Consider the following 14,492-nt stretch of genomic DNA (forward strand, 5'->3'; position numbering starts at 1 on the left):
CTTTTGTGCCTTATCAGAAGCAAGTGTGTGTCATTTCTCTGATGTTATTACAAATGGCTTCACCCAGCACTGGACGAGGACCAAAGAACACTTTTCCTTCAACGGGATATTTGTTTCTGGACGCTAAGGTTGCTTTTAGGACACCAAACTTCTTGGCAGCTTCATTTAAATCAAATTCACTGCGGACAGGTTCTGTAGCGTTTCGTAAAGCTTCCCCTGTATAATGCACTTTACCTGGCTTAGGCATTATAATATAGTATCAGTCCTGTAAAAATCCCCATCATTTAACCGATAACATATATAGAATTGAAGCACATTGGTCATTATTCTAACAAATAATTTATGAACGACCAATCACTGTAGTTTGCGGACATACACTTTATAGTGATTGACCACGGGGCATTTTTATGTCATATAAAAACTTTTACAAAATAATATTCTGTGGACGGAAACCTTATACCTTTTCTCACACTATGAGTGTAAAAACGAGCACCAGAATTTATGTATCCTTTGTAGAATAAATAAATTATTGGATGCATTATTCTTAGCAATTTCTCTAGTTACTTACACTTGTTTACGTTCAGTTGCATTTCCAATCGATTTCAGTCCTCTCAGACAACAGACACTAACTCGGTGGGATGAACAGCGACAACTAACCACAAATAAGGGTTGTTACTAGAGGTATATGCAGCAAAAAGTGAAATCACGATCGTGGTTTATTCACAATATACTTGAAAAAAGGAACCGGTCAATCACCGTATACTGGTCAATAACTACCTAGTTTACCCTACAACAAATAATCTCCTATTTGTTTTATGCCGATCCCATCTAACCTAACCACCTGTACACCCACAAAGTCTCTTCTATATCTAGCTAATTCTTTTGCTACTAATGTTACTCCTACTGTTCCATACAGACTTGTAACATTCCAAGTGCCAAATCCAACGAGTTAGATACTATAGAGAGGCTAAAGACCTCTGATCAGCGCTCCCTGCGGAGGCCAACAGTACTATGGATCGTTCCCTAAAAAACATGGCGTCTTTAGTACCACCAGCCTCCGCAAGGAGTGCTTATCAAAGGTACACTGTAACGAGTTGGTACATGTATTATATTTTTCACATACATCAATATTTAATTTAAACATTTCGCTATAGGTTTTGTAAAAAGCTGATTTATAAATGAAAAAGTAATAATTAAGACTTTAAAATTTCCAAAAATGTCTCATTCCCTCGGTTTTAAATGAAATGTACCGTAAATCATAATATTCGTTGCTGGATAATTAAATCCTCTCAATACAGGTACCATTGCCGCAGAGAATTATAAGATAAGACGGACTGAGCATAAGCGAAGTATCTGTATTAATAAGTCTGTACCATCAAGAGTTTAGTATTTATTGTGTTTATAGGGCCTACTCCAATTTTCTTTTTATTAATGCGTAGGGCTCTTTTTGTTACCAAAGAGGAAAGTTAGCACTTGCATCACACACAATTTGTCATTATTGTTCAAAATAATGTAAGAACAGTTTTATTCTGCAAAAGCCTCTGCTTAGTTGCGAGACACGTGTGAGATCAGTGTTTATTTCAGACTATATTAGACTACATGATGTCTCCATCACGCGAAAAGAAGTGTAGCTAGCTGTGGCTCCTTTTGTTTCTGATAACAATGTTAATCGTAAGTATCTTATCGTTTCAATAAATGTGGTGAGTTATGATCACGAGTAGCTTTCTATTAGTGTCATTCTTTAATTATTATGTTGCATGCTAAGAGGTTATTTGTAGTTTTAATAATTTCAGTTTTAAAAAGTTCTCTGTGTTAATTCCAATTTCAAATGAATTTTTCTCAATAACTTAATTACTGGATATTTTTTTTTAATTTTCGCCACTACCTTTCCTATATTTTACTACTATTAGTTACATACGTCGTCTCTCTTGATATCACCTGGTGAGCACTGAATTACATAATTTCATATTAGGTTAGACTAGCTGTAAGGTAATTAAATTTGAGACGAAGTCAAAAAATTATTTATTTTTCTTCTGCCGATTAAATTCATCCGTCTTTAGGTGCTTTGCTTTGGTTGCATCGAGTATAGCTTGTCATTTAATATCTGGGCTATATTTAGTGAAACTAATAAAACATAGGCCTACAGCTGTTATAAAACGTAAAGTTTTGTGTGTATTTTACTTTTTACTTATTAACATAGTCTTAATATGTAACTCAATTCACAATAATACTAACTTCATCACAGTCATTTCCTACAACATCCGAGCCACGCCCCTTTGTTTTGACTAACCGAAACATGGCGGACCAATGTTCAATTGTCTTCAATTTTCTGAGATCTTTGTCCTCTCTATAGTATCTAACTCGTTGGCCAAATCTCACAACCTTATACCTTAGCTGTGGTCGTGCCAGAGAATCAGTCCCATTCCGAGGCTTATTTTGAGGTTTCGTAACAAGCTGTGTTTTACGGTGATGGGTTGTTAGCCGGTCAGTATCTGCCGTAGAAATAGTCACTGTCTTGCAGTCCTTCATTTTGCGTAATAGATCAACCAAAACCTGATACACAGAGTTCAAGTACCCAGTATTCGAAAAGAGAACAAGCTCCCATGCAATAACTCCCGATACGATGTAAACAACTGGATACGCTAGAAGTATCTAGTGACATAGACCGTTATTCCAATCGAGATATTCATGGTTGTAACTCGTGTAGAAGCGCCTCTGGTAGAGATATTGAGAAACAATTTTTGTGACAGCTGTGTAAGACTATACGGGCTATTCCATCTCAAATCGACCGAAATATAGAGAAAATTGACTTTGCAATTTTTAAATACAGTGAAACTTTTTCTGTCCGTTGACAACTGTGATACAATGCTTTGTGCAAAGTTTGAGGCATCAGAACTTCATAGTGTTTAAATTAAAAATATTTAAATGTATCGTATTATCATAAAATTAGCAACTTTAAACTGTTGTAGCTCCGAAACCCAATGATCAAAATCATGGTTTATTTTGATGCTGAGAAATTAAAGTTTATATTGACATGTAAACAGTTTTTTTTTTTACATTTTTATGTAAATGGAGAAATTTAGATTTTTCTTCATTAAGATGCCTTTGACCACGAAAAAATATTTTTAAAATATATGGTTAGATTCCGCATTGAAAGTACAAATAAACACATTTTTTTTTACTGGTGCACCGTTGATAAGAAAGTATTGGAAATATCAAATAAAGAAAATAAATAGTACGCGCGTGAAGTAACCAGCTGACTGTGATGCGGGATTTAGCCGAGACAAGCAAGGCCAGGAGACAAACACGTGATGTTTCGTCTAGTAGCGCATAGCTGGGCTAGCTTTATCACACGTTTTCATAAACACAGGAGTAAAATGACGCCCAACGCTCGCTTATCTTCAGCTCTCGGCCAGTGCTTTCTGTACTGCGCCGTTCAAGTCCAGGCGTGTGAAAATAATTTATTTAATACCCTCGAAACTTATTGCCGTGACACTAAGCAAACAATGCCGAATCCCTCTTAATAATGCAAGGTTTTTTCTCAATTTTTTTCACATTTTTACAAATGGGCAAAAAGCCTAAAAGTAAGGAAATCAGATTATCTCTCTGTCTGTATACAATAAAAATGATTACTTCTTATCATAACCTACCAAATGTCAGTTTCAAAATGAGCTCCCGTTCAATGTTTTGCAGTAAATGGTTCCAGAGTTCTGAACGCTGAAAGAGGCTTTCTTTTATAAAATACGCTAAATTTGTCGCTCAGTAGTACGAAAACAGTTTGACATTCGATAGCATATTTCTGAAAATGCACTGTCCTCGGCACCTTGTACAGGGACATCACTTTATTTTTACCAACATTTTTAACATTAACCTGGCTATACTCGGAAACACTGTTGTCCCCTTCCTTTACAGGAGTTTGATGTTACTAGTGCAATATGTAAACAAATCATTTTACTAGGTATAGGGGAAGAGAAAAGTAGTGTATCCATTTATGTTGTAGGGAAATACGATATTACGATTTTCAGTTTGATCATCACTTTTACGGAATTTATCAAAATACAGTAGAGTAGTAACATTTTTTTTCAAAAACTCAACTTTTCAGGCGGCTATGTTCGTTATGTAATGTCTACTTTATTTAGCATAATTAATTATTGGTGTTAACATACAATATAGAGAGTGCATTTAAATTGATGAGGTCATAAGTAAAGGGCTGTAAGTGCACTTAAGTTACTTTTGAGAAAACGGGGTTTTAAATATTTAAGCTTTCGTAAAATCGGTGAAATTTGTTATTTAAATTTTAATGTGTGATGCGATTAAAATATCTCTTTGCCACTAAAATTTTAGATACTTTTGCTTACACTGGATGCACTTAACTCATGTTATTACAGATGTCACTAGAATTCCTTTGCTTCTAGCCACCTCAATTCAAAAAAAGCTAATCTGAATTTTTAAACAAGTTGCTGAAAATGGTTGCCGTTCATTACAATGCAGGCTTCAATTCAGTACGCATATTATTAAAAACATTTTGAAGCATATTCTCTGAAATTGAATTTATCGTTTCTTGAGTATAATTTTTTAGTACGATATTATTAACATAGGTTCTTTCTTCTATAGAAAACGCAATCATATTTATGAAACACACTATACACAGCAGTGTTTACTTCACTGCTTGAAGACTTCGAATGCAACAGCGGCCGTAAGTTTGTGTGTCTGACGGGAGCAAGGACATTAGTGAAGGGGTGAGAGTGAAGTACATTCAGAAATGCAGGTACAATAAAAATGCAAGTAAAAATAAAATGATGGCCCTGTATAAATAGGGGAAAAATTAGAGTATTAAAAAATGCGAGGTTTTTTACTGATCGATTTCATATGGAATAGCCCGTATAGAGCATTATTCCATTAAAAACTCGATGTTGAAAAATTGTAACATAGTTATTCGGCCCTACGCATCATTTGTTGATGAAACTGCCAATAGAGTTCTTGCAATTTAAGGGTAGAATATGTTTGAGTAAATGAATAAAATGCGTTGATATGTACTTAAAGTTTAAAGCACTAATAGAATGGTGTAGCTATGTTACACAGGGTAGACCTACAAATAGTTTTTAATTATACGGTGTAGAACGCGGTGTTCCCTCGCTCGACGCTTCGCATCTGTTTCCCTCAGCAGTAGAGTTCGTATCACGCATGATTATTCTGCAACTTGACGAGCCAACTTTGAGCTAAGGAATTTCCCTCCGTAGCAGGGAAGGAAGGCGGTGTGGAACAAACAGTTTAAAAACAATGCACGGCAAGAAACGCTGGTAATTGAATATTGACGTGAAGGCTAAAGATGAAAAAAGTTTTCCGCGATTTTTTTTCCCCTGTCTTGAAACTTGACGGTCGATTTTTTTTTTTTTTGAGAGCGATTTAGTTTTGACGTCGGAGGCACAAGGAATATCTGTGAACCTTTAGAATGCCTCTTTTTCAATTTGCGTATCTTCCATCCGTCCTTCCCCCCCTCCTAAAGTCCCTTCCCCTTCAGAAACAAATAAGATCTCCAGAAGCGTGTTGGGGTCGGGGAAAGAGAGATAAAAGAAGGAATAGTCGTAATTTTTCAGGATATTGGAAATTTCTTCCTTTTTTTTTTATTCTTTTCGTAAAATATGCAATTCGTGGTTTTTCTCTGTTCTTTTATTACTGTGGAATAAGATAGATATAGGCGGTGATACGCTTGGTTTCTTTCGATTTTTCCACCCTGCATGAGGGCGTATCTTAACATGTTGTTTAGAGATGGGTTCATCCGATATTGTTGTGGTTTTCAAAGTATGGTGTCAAGGACTGTTTCTTTTCTGCTTCTTTGTTTCTGTATTAACGTCGATATTTTCTGTTTGAAATTTTTATTTGAGGGAAGACGAACGCTTCCCTTTATTCGTTTTCTGACGCTGCTTCAGGACTTGGACTGTAATAATCCGTTCTGGCTGCAACTTGTTGCAATGACCTCTCCTTGGTCTTCCCCTTTCTTTATTCCTTTCCATTGGTATGCTATAATTTTATGCAATTGTTTTTACATAAATGCACTTGATTATTTAGAAATATTTCATTGTGTGGGAGTTAACTTTTAGATGCGTACTTTTTTCTCTGATTACTGTACAGTAGTGGCAAAAAAAAAAATCGGACCGACCCTTGTAGCTGATTTCAGAGTCACAGATTGAAATTTTGCTAGTCACAAAACAAATCCATCTTGTATAATTAATTGTAACAATGAAATTTATTGCATTGTTCGATTCTTACCGATTTTTGTTTCCTTCAGTGCCTCAAGCTTACAGACGAGAAAACTTTGAGAGTTTTATTTTATTCTGGCATCAATATTATATTTCTACCTCTATTCGGCAAAGATAACTGCGTATTTTTACATTAAATAGCAGTACATACCTCTGACTTCACTATCCATATTGAAATTACCACAGTTTGACACAATACACAGCACAGGATTCTTTTGTATCAGCTACAAGGGTCGGTCCGGTTTTTTTTTGCCACTACTATACATACGAGTGCGTGAAAAGAATATTCTAAAACTTTAATATATTGCACACATCTCAAAAACAAATTATATTATAAATCTAATTTTTATATTATAGACCTTCTTCCGGAACTCAGTAGACCTACGTTGAAAGACTAGTTAGACTGATTATTATGTTGTTGATGTCGAAATTGCAAGTATTGTTTCAGAAATTGTTATTTTAGGTGGATTGAATGTTTTTTATTATGACTATTACACTTATACTACTTTTGACTAATAAAACGGTACGAAAGGGCGTATTTCAACCAATCATAGCTGCTTATCGCACAATTTTATCGCGTTCCTAGCATTTGTTTAATTTTATCGCGTCCCTAGCATTTGTTTCTTTGTTTGCCAACATTTGGAACTGCGCTGGTCTGGACGTCAAAAAAAGTATATATATATATATATATATATATATATATATATATATATATATAAAATTACAAACCACTCCAGTCGATGCACAGCAGTTTCAAATATGACTCGCATTGGCATTCAAGAACAAGAATTAATAAAAATCACTGATCATACCTATGCATCTTCTGAAATCCGATTTACAAATAAATGAAGAGCACCATTCGGAAATCCTGAATAAGTTGAATACACCATGTAGGCCTAAATCAACGAGTTCCACTTCTATTACGCACACGTCCAATATAACATCAATTGGACCACCAACCACATTCAAATTTGAAAATTGTACATTCAATAATTATTCCTTTTAAAATTATTAATTCGGAAATTCTGAATAAGTTGAATACACCATGTAGGCCTAAATCAACGAGTTCACTTCTATTACGCACACGTCCAATATAACATCAATTGAACCACCAACCACATTCAAATGTGAAAATTGTACATTCAATAATTATTCCTTTTAAAATTATTCATGCTTATTTTTTATGTCATCGTCGTTAATTAAAACTTTTCTAACACTTGTGTATATTAGTTAGGTTATGTTATAGCTTCTGCTATATGATATTATGGATAGTCACGTATCAGAGATTGTTTAATATTAAGATTTATTGAAAATCATCTGTCAAGTGACGTTGATTACTGGGATTGGGATAATTGAAGTGGAATGTTGCATTTTAATAAAAATGAAACTGAATCAACAAAGCCTTCTTGACTATAAGTAACATTGCCATCGTGTATAATAGATCGAGAACTTCTCGACGAGAAGGCATTGCTCACTACTGCCATCTAGCATGCATCTAGCGTAATATTTGTAATGTTGAGATGGTACAATAATACATTTGAAGACAGTTGTATTTTCGTAAGTCAATTAATATTTTATTGTATTGGAGTACTTCGTTACTTCTAATCTTTATATACACTTTCTTCTAATCGTGTAATAGTCAATTAAATCCCACTCGAGTTTTGATTTTCTCTAGATAAATGAAAACCTAGTGAGATTACTGTTGAATAAACTATTTCGCCGACTCACATATTGGAACACTTATAATTAGGCTTCGTATTTCAGCTACCTATAGACTGGAATGAGGGTGTCTGATTCAAAGTATACGTGACGTCACAGCGCAGGTACAGGTACGTTCGTACACAAATTAGTTACGCATCCTCTGCCCTCTTCCTCTTAAAGACAAAACCTGACGCAGTCATAGTGAGCAGTCTTATCGATAACTGCTCTTACTAGTAGTATTATTTAAATAACTACATCTTTGTGGCTGATTGAAGGTTCATTGCAGAGGTAAAATGCCTTGGGTAAGACGCTCAAGCGTGTAATATTGCAGGGCATAGTTGAGGATATTTGAACTAATATTTCCACTGTCAATATAGACAACAGTCTGATTTTTGTACCTGAAGTAAATGCACACGGATGTGCACTAAAACTTGGGGGGGGGGAATTTAGGTGGCCCAAATTTTGTTTCTGTTTCTGTACTTACATTTTACAAAAGTTATTTTATCAAAGAAACTTTTATAAAAAGAAATCCATTACACTTTCATATATTTTATAAGTTAAGTTATGCCTAAGATCAGCCTAAACATTATGGAGAAGGGAAAGGGGAGGAAATTAGATGAGTAACGGCATTTTGTGCTTATAATTATCTATCTTCAGTTTTAAAGCAAGAAAAGTATTTTTGTGCGAGATCGTGCGTATTTGCTTGCTTTCCGCACAAAACCAATACGCGGCAAGTGTGAAATGCCACATTCAGTATTCCCAACGTAACACACATAACAATTTCCCTATTCTTACCGCTTAAGCGTCATATTCATTTTACTGCTTTAGGCTTTTAACATATTATTTTTAAAGACGTTCAACATAGGACTAATTATAAATTGGAAACTTACCACTGCAATTTCACCTAAATTGCAATGTTAATTATTGTTTTTAAATATTTGCAAAAATTCAGTAAACTCTACAACTCCACTAAAGTTATTGCATTCGTGATGCAAGTAACATTAAGGAATCCGTGAAAAAATCAACAAAATTCAAGATGCCGATGTTATTACTGCAATATGTTATATAAATAATATTGTTAAAATATTAAAATGAAAAATAAATCATTACATTACCTTACCGTTTGTTCTAAGTTCGCATTTATAGACTGGGGGAAAAAAAAGACAGACGTATATCACGGCCTGCAGCAATATAGTAAACACAGAAAATAGTTTATAGCAACAATGTTGAAGAGAGATATTTTTGTTTTCCAAAATTGCCGTCATTGAACAGAAACCAAGATGGAGATTTCATTGCAACTCATTAGAAATTCCTCTTTCAGGTATGAAATAAACGATCTTCGCACAAAATAATGTACGATACACGAGCGGTATGTTTGTTTTCATGTTCTCGGAAATTAAAAAAGTTCAACTACGTTTCGCTTTTTCAATCTTTTCCTCGAACATGAAAACGTCAACATACCGCTCTTGTAACGTATATTACTATTGTAACCCGTCTGACGAAACACTGCAGTTTTCAGATGAGGGCGCTCGTGTGTCGCGAATGCGATCCGCTCAGTCTCGATGCGTGGCGAGTCAGCTGGAGAAATGTTGGTACAGTCTGATAATAAAAACATCAACAGCTGTTATGAACGTAATCAAATACAATTACCAATACCATAGTTGAATTTACTTTTTCTGTCATGGTATATACATGTACTTTATTCCAGAAGTAGCTGTATGCCCGAGGCAGAGGTCTCAATTTTATCTGCACTATCAGTTGAACTGCTGTATTTGTGTTGCCACCTGGCCTATCATAATCCAACTCATCTTCATCACACTCTTCGTCACTACACACAATGCCTGTGTGTATTACTACCTTTTTTATTTCCTCTTCCATTAACGCGTCACGACGCCAATATTCGTCCTCGATAAGTTTAACAGATTGGCAGCATTTTATCCAGACTTCTTTGCTGATTTCGTTTATTGATTGTGCGGTCATTTGTTTCAAAACTGACAGTCTCCAGAATGTATCTTTTCCGTTATTAAACTGTATCTTTTCTTAACAGCATTCAGAAGTTTGCGTAGGGTCGGAATTTCTTTTCTCTTCCCATAAAACTCCAAAAATGTTTTGCGGATGACACATTTTTTTCAAAATCATCAAGTACAATTTTCTTTGGATGTGGGCGGCTTTCATCAGGAGTTGAAAATTGTCCTCCAATGCGCTTTGCTTCCTCACCTCCTTAGCTATAGTATTGTGAATTTTTTTTTCAACTCACTGATGTGCTTGTTTATTTCGTCTTTCATTTCTGCTTTCATTTCCGCGATGGCTTGCAGGATCTGCTGTAGGTTCTCCATTGTCGATAATATCCCACTTCTGACACCAATGTGAATTTATTTCAACTCAACAATAGGATTTTATTCTTGCAACAATAATTCCTTTCTACAATTCACCTTAAACGCTCTCGTCAACAATAGGATTTTCACTCAACACAGTATTCGTTATTGCACTCCACTGACGGCAATGACAATTTACTTGGACTATTACGAACAACAATGAACTGTTAATCTTAACTAATATTTACAAAGCACTATTTACAAATCAGAACTATCAGTTCTCAGTTCACAGTTCTTCTAGCTCAGTCACTCCAGTTCACAGTATCTCGTACCACAGACCTTCAGAGACAGTTCACTGTACTCGAACTCAGGTCCCTCCAGCTGCGGTCCACTGCACTCGAACTCAGGCCTTCGGATGCTGACGCAGTTGCGGACGCACACTCGAGTCGAACTCCGGTACACAAGACTGGCTTGCTTGCTTGCTCTGGCTTACTCACTGACTGAATAACTGAAAAAAACTGCTCAAGTTCGCTCGCGTTTCTTCTTTTATAGCTAAACTATCGTTGCGAGAAAGTACGAGTTCTAGATAGTTCGCGATATTTCGACGCGTGTGTCAATTCTCGAATCATCTCGCACGCTGCTGCTCCCCTCCTTCACCGCGCGTAGCCATGCCCCTAGATCATATATGTAACAGATATGTCGGAGTTACAGGCTTTGAGGTTAACAACTTTTGTCAGGTTTACTACGCTGCCATCTAGTTATTACATAAGGAGTCACGTCATAATACCCATTTGAATTGCATTAGCGACTGTGCTGCCATCTCGTGTTCGTTTACGGCGGACGGGTGGCGATCCTGGCGGTTGTTCTCTTCAAAGTGCTGCCGATTTTAACGTAGCGAGGAGTTATCTGTTACATATATGATCTAGGCCATGCCCCAGGAGGCAGATGCGCGCGCACCCCGCCCAACACAAGGCCGACTTAGCCTCTCCTCCGTCGGTCGTGAGATCGAATCTCACGTGGGCGTCACAGTATGTTTTGTTCTTTCACTCTTCCCCACCACCGTTGCTGTTCTTTTCACAGCGTTCGTTATTAGAATGATCACACCTTTCTTTTTCTCTTCTTTACAAAATTTTAGCACATTGTATATAATATTTCTGCTTTGCGAGTGTAAGACTTCGCGTGACGAGTGTCTCAGCGGAGTTTCCATTCGCTCTTGTGTACAGACACACTTCCGATACCGACTAGCAGACTGACCGAACTGAACTGAGGCATTTCTTTACTGCAGCGCTGTGCGTAGTACGTCAGAACAGGGTGACGTAATGCAGTATCGAGCGCATGTTTATGTCCAAGCTTACTCTACCTGCCGTCTGCAATGATTCTTCAGACAGGTTATACAGCCAAATTTTCTTTATTTCCGTGTTTAAAATACGTTCAAATTCAGAAGAATCTGTGGTTTAAAGTTTTTTCTGACTCTGCTTGTAGACGGGCTGTGCTTGGTTGACAGCGTTACCGTGTAATGAAAATCGGAGGTTTGGGGGGAGGGAGAACGATGGGGGGGGGGAGTTTGAGCTCAGCACCGCACTGCCCCCCAAGGAGCAGCGACAGAGTTCCGCAGCGCGTGGGAACCCGGTCGGGCATATTCTTTCCTAATTCGGTTCCGCCGAGATGGAGGTTTGATGAACATGTCTGCGTGTAATTTCCACTAGATTAAACTTACAACCCGACCCGCTTCGAATTAACGACCGAGACAAAGAGAAACTGTGTGTGGGACGCCTGCGCACAGGAAGCGGTATTCAACATGTACGAGACAGCCCATGGAGGGCCTAAGCCTAACAATCTAGTGCTGGCCTCAAAAATGCACATACCTCAGCAGAGGAGAACGACATCCAACCAATACAGGGGTGTCGTATGGTTAATATGATCCCAAGTTTCGGTGGCTACTCTGCAGTGGTATCCAGACAATAATGTTCACCGGTTGGACTGGCCTGCACAGAGTCATGATCTCAATCCCATTGAGCACCTTTGGGACGAATTGGACCGGCGATTGAGGTCTCGAGATGCGCCCAACTTCCATTGTCCAACTGAGTGCCATGTTGCAAGAGGATTAGCGACACATTCCAATGGATATCTATACTAATAATAAATCTGTAGCCGAAATTTTTCTGGTAATTTTCGATTTTCCAAAAATAATTGGTCCTAACATATATAATTAACCACCCTGAAACCGAAAATCGCTTGTTTGTTACCTTTTCACGCGATAATGGCCGAACGGATTTCGATGAAAATTGGAATATAAATTAAGTTCGTTGTAACTTAGATTTTAGGCTATATGGCATTCAAAATAAATTATTTAAAAGGGGGGTTATAAGTGGGCCTGAATTAAATAAATCGAAATATCTCGCTTATTATTGATTTTTGTGAAATGTTACATAACAAAAGTTTCTTTAAAAATAATTTGCGATACGTTTTATTCCTTGAAAAATTTTGATAGGACTGATATTTAATGAGATAAATGAGTTTTAAAATTAAAATAACTGCCATCTAAGGCCGTGTAATGAATTAAAAAACAAATGGCTTCGTCTATAAGGGACCTTGGAGAGCAATAATCGAAAGCTGTGAAAGATAGTCTACAGAGAATGTTTCTGTGTTTGTATGAAGTAATATCGGAATCTAAATTAACCTTTTTTGTATAATTAATTATTATTTCGCCATTGGAAAGTGTAGTTTCTCTAGATATGCATAATGCTATAATGTTATTACAGTAACTTCTGATATAATATAATATAATATAATATAATATAATATAATATAATATAATATAATATCATATAATATAATATAATATAATATAATATAATATAATATAATATAATATAATATAATATTATATAATATTATATTATATGTAATATTATATAATATAATTTATTTGAAGGGTTCAGAACCATAGTGGGCCAAGCGCCATTTACTGAATACGTAGAAAACAAGGGTTAAAATTAAGTTATTACCATAATTCAATGGAAACCTATAACAAGTAAAATAAAATATACACATTAAATCTAAATTATGTCAATCTTCATTAAACTATGGTTGCATGTAATAAAAATTAAGAAACATGTGAAAGGAATTGTCATTGCACCAAATGAGTGTCTCTGGACCAAAAGATCGCATTTTAATTATTTGGATACAATTTAAATTAAGTAACATATTAAACGATTTATCCTTCTATCAAACACGAATGTTCCCTGGATCAAATGTCCTATTTTAATTATGTAATTACTTTATATTTATTTCTAACGGGTGCAGCGGAGCGCACGGGTACGGCTAGGCCTACATAAACTAGTAGAGAGCATACCTGACAGGGTGGCTGCTGTTATAGGAACAAGAGGTGGTACCACGAGGTTCTAAAGAGGCAAAAACAGTGCCCAATTACTTTTTGGTAGATGGTGTATATTAGACTGTGAAGACGCAAGATAAAGGATACAAACTTGAAAAGAGAGAAATTTCCACATATTTCCTAGGCATCGAACTCGAGCCCGCTGGATGAGTAAAGGGAAGCAGTACCATAAACCTGATGTTCCTGAAGTGGGATGTCCCTTGACGATAACAGTTTAAAAGATAGCAAGAGAATGAGGGTCAATCGATCATATGTTGTGATGTGTCTGGAAATATTCTGTGCTGGCATGGTCGGCATCAACCGTGCTGCATTGCGCCCGCGGTAATGACAAATACCAACACGACCCCGCGTCCATCCGGATTTGAAGTAGGGCATTGTGTAATACTGTGCAGCTGGAATTATTCCGAATTGTTTTTTTTTATAAAAAAAATTCCCAAGTGAACTCGGAATGTGCATTGGGAAGTTGCGGGCTTTTTTTTGTATCGCTTGAACAATCTAAACACGACGAAAAAAAAGCGAATCTATAAAAACGTTTAGACCACCGCATTTTCATAGTGCGTGCGAAATGGGGCACACGTCACGAAGGTGTGATTTACGACACCAAAATGTGAAAGCGGATACTGCTTCAGGCGATGTGAAGTATTTGTCCATAGGCACACGTCAAAATGTAAACCACGATATGTTAGAACTGTAGAATGATATTATGATTTCCAAGTAATTATGGGAAATTCAGTTCAGTTGTGACAGATTCGTTCGCGGCGAAATAGTTCGATAGTGAGATTAGTTCAAAATCTAGTTCGTTTAGTTCATTTAGTTCGT

Source organism: Periplaneta americana, chromosome 4 (assembly GCF_040183065.1).
Source record: "Periplaneta americana isolate PAMFEO1 chromosome 4, P.americana_PAMFEO1_priV1, whole genome shotgun sequence".
NCBI classification, from domain to species: domain Eukaryota; kingdom Metazoa; phylum Arthropoda; class Insecta; order Blattodea; family Blattidae; genus Periplaneta; species Periplaneta americana.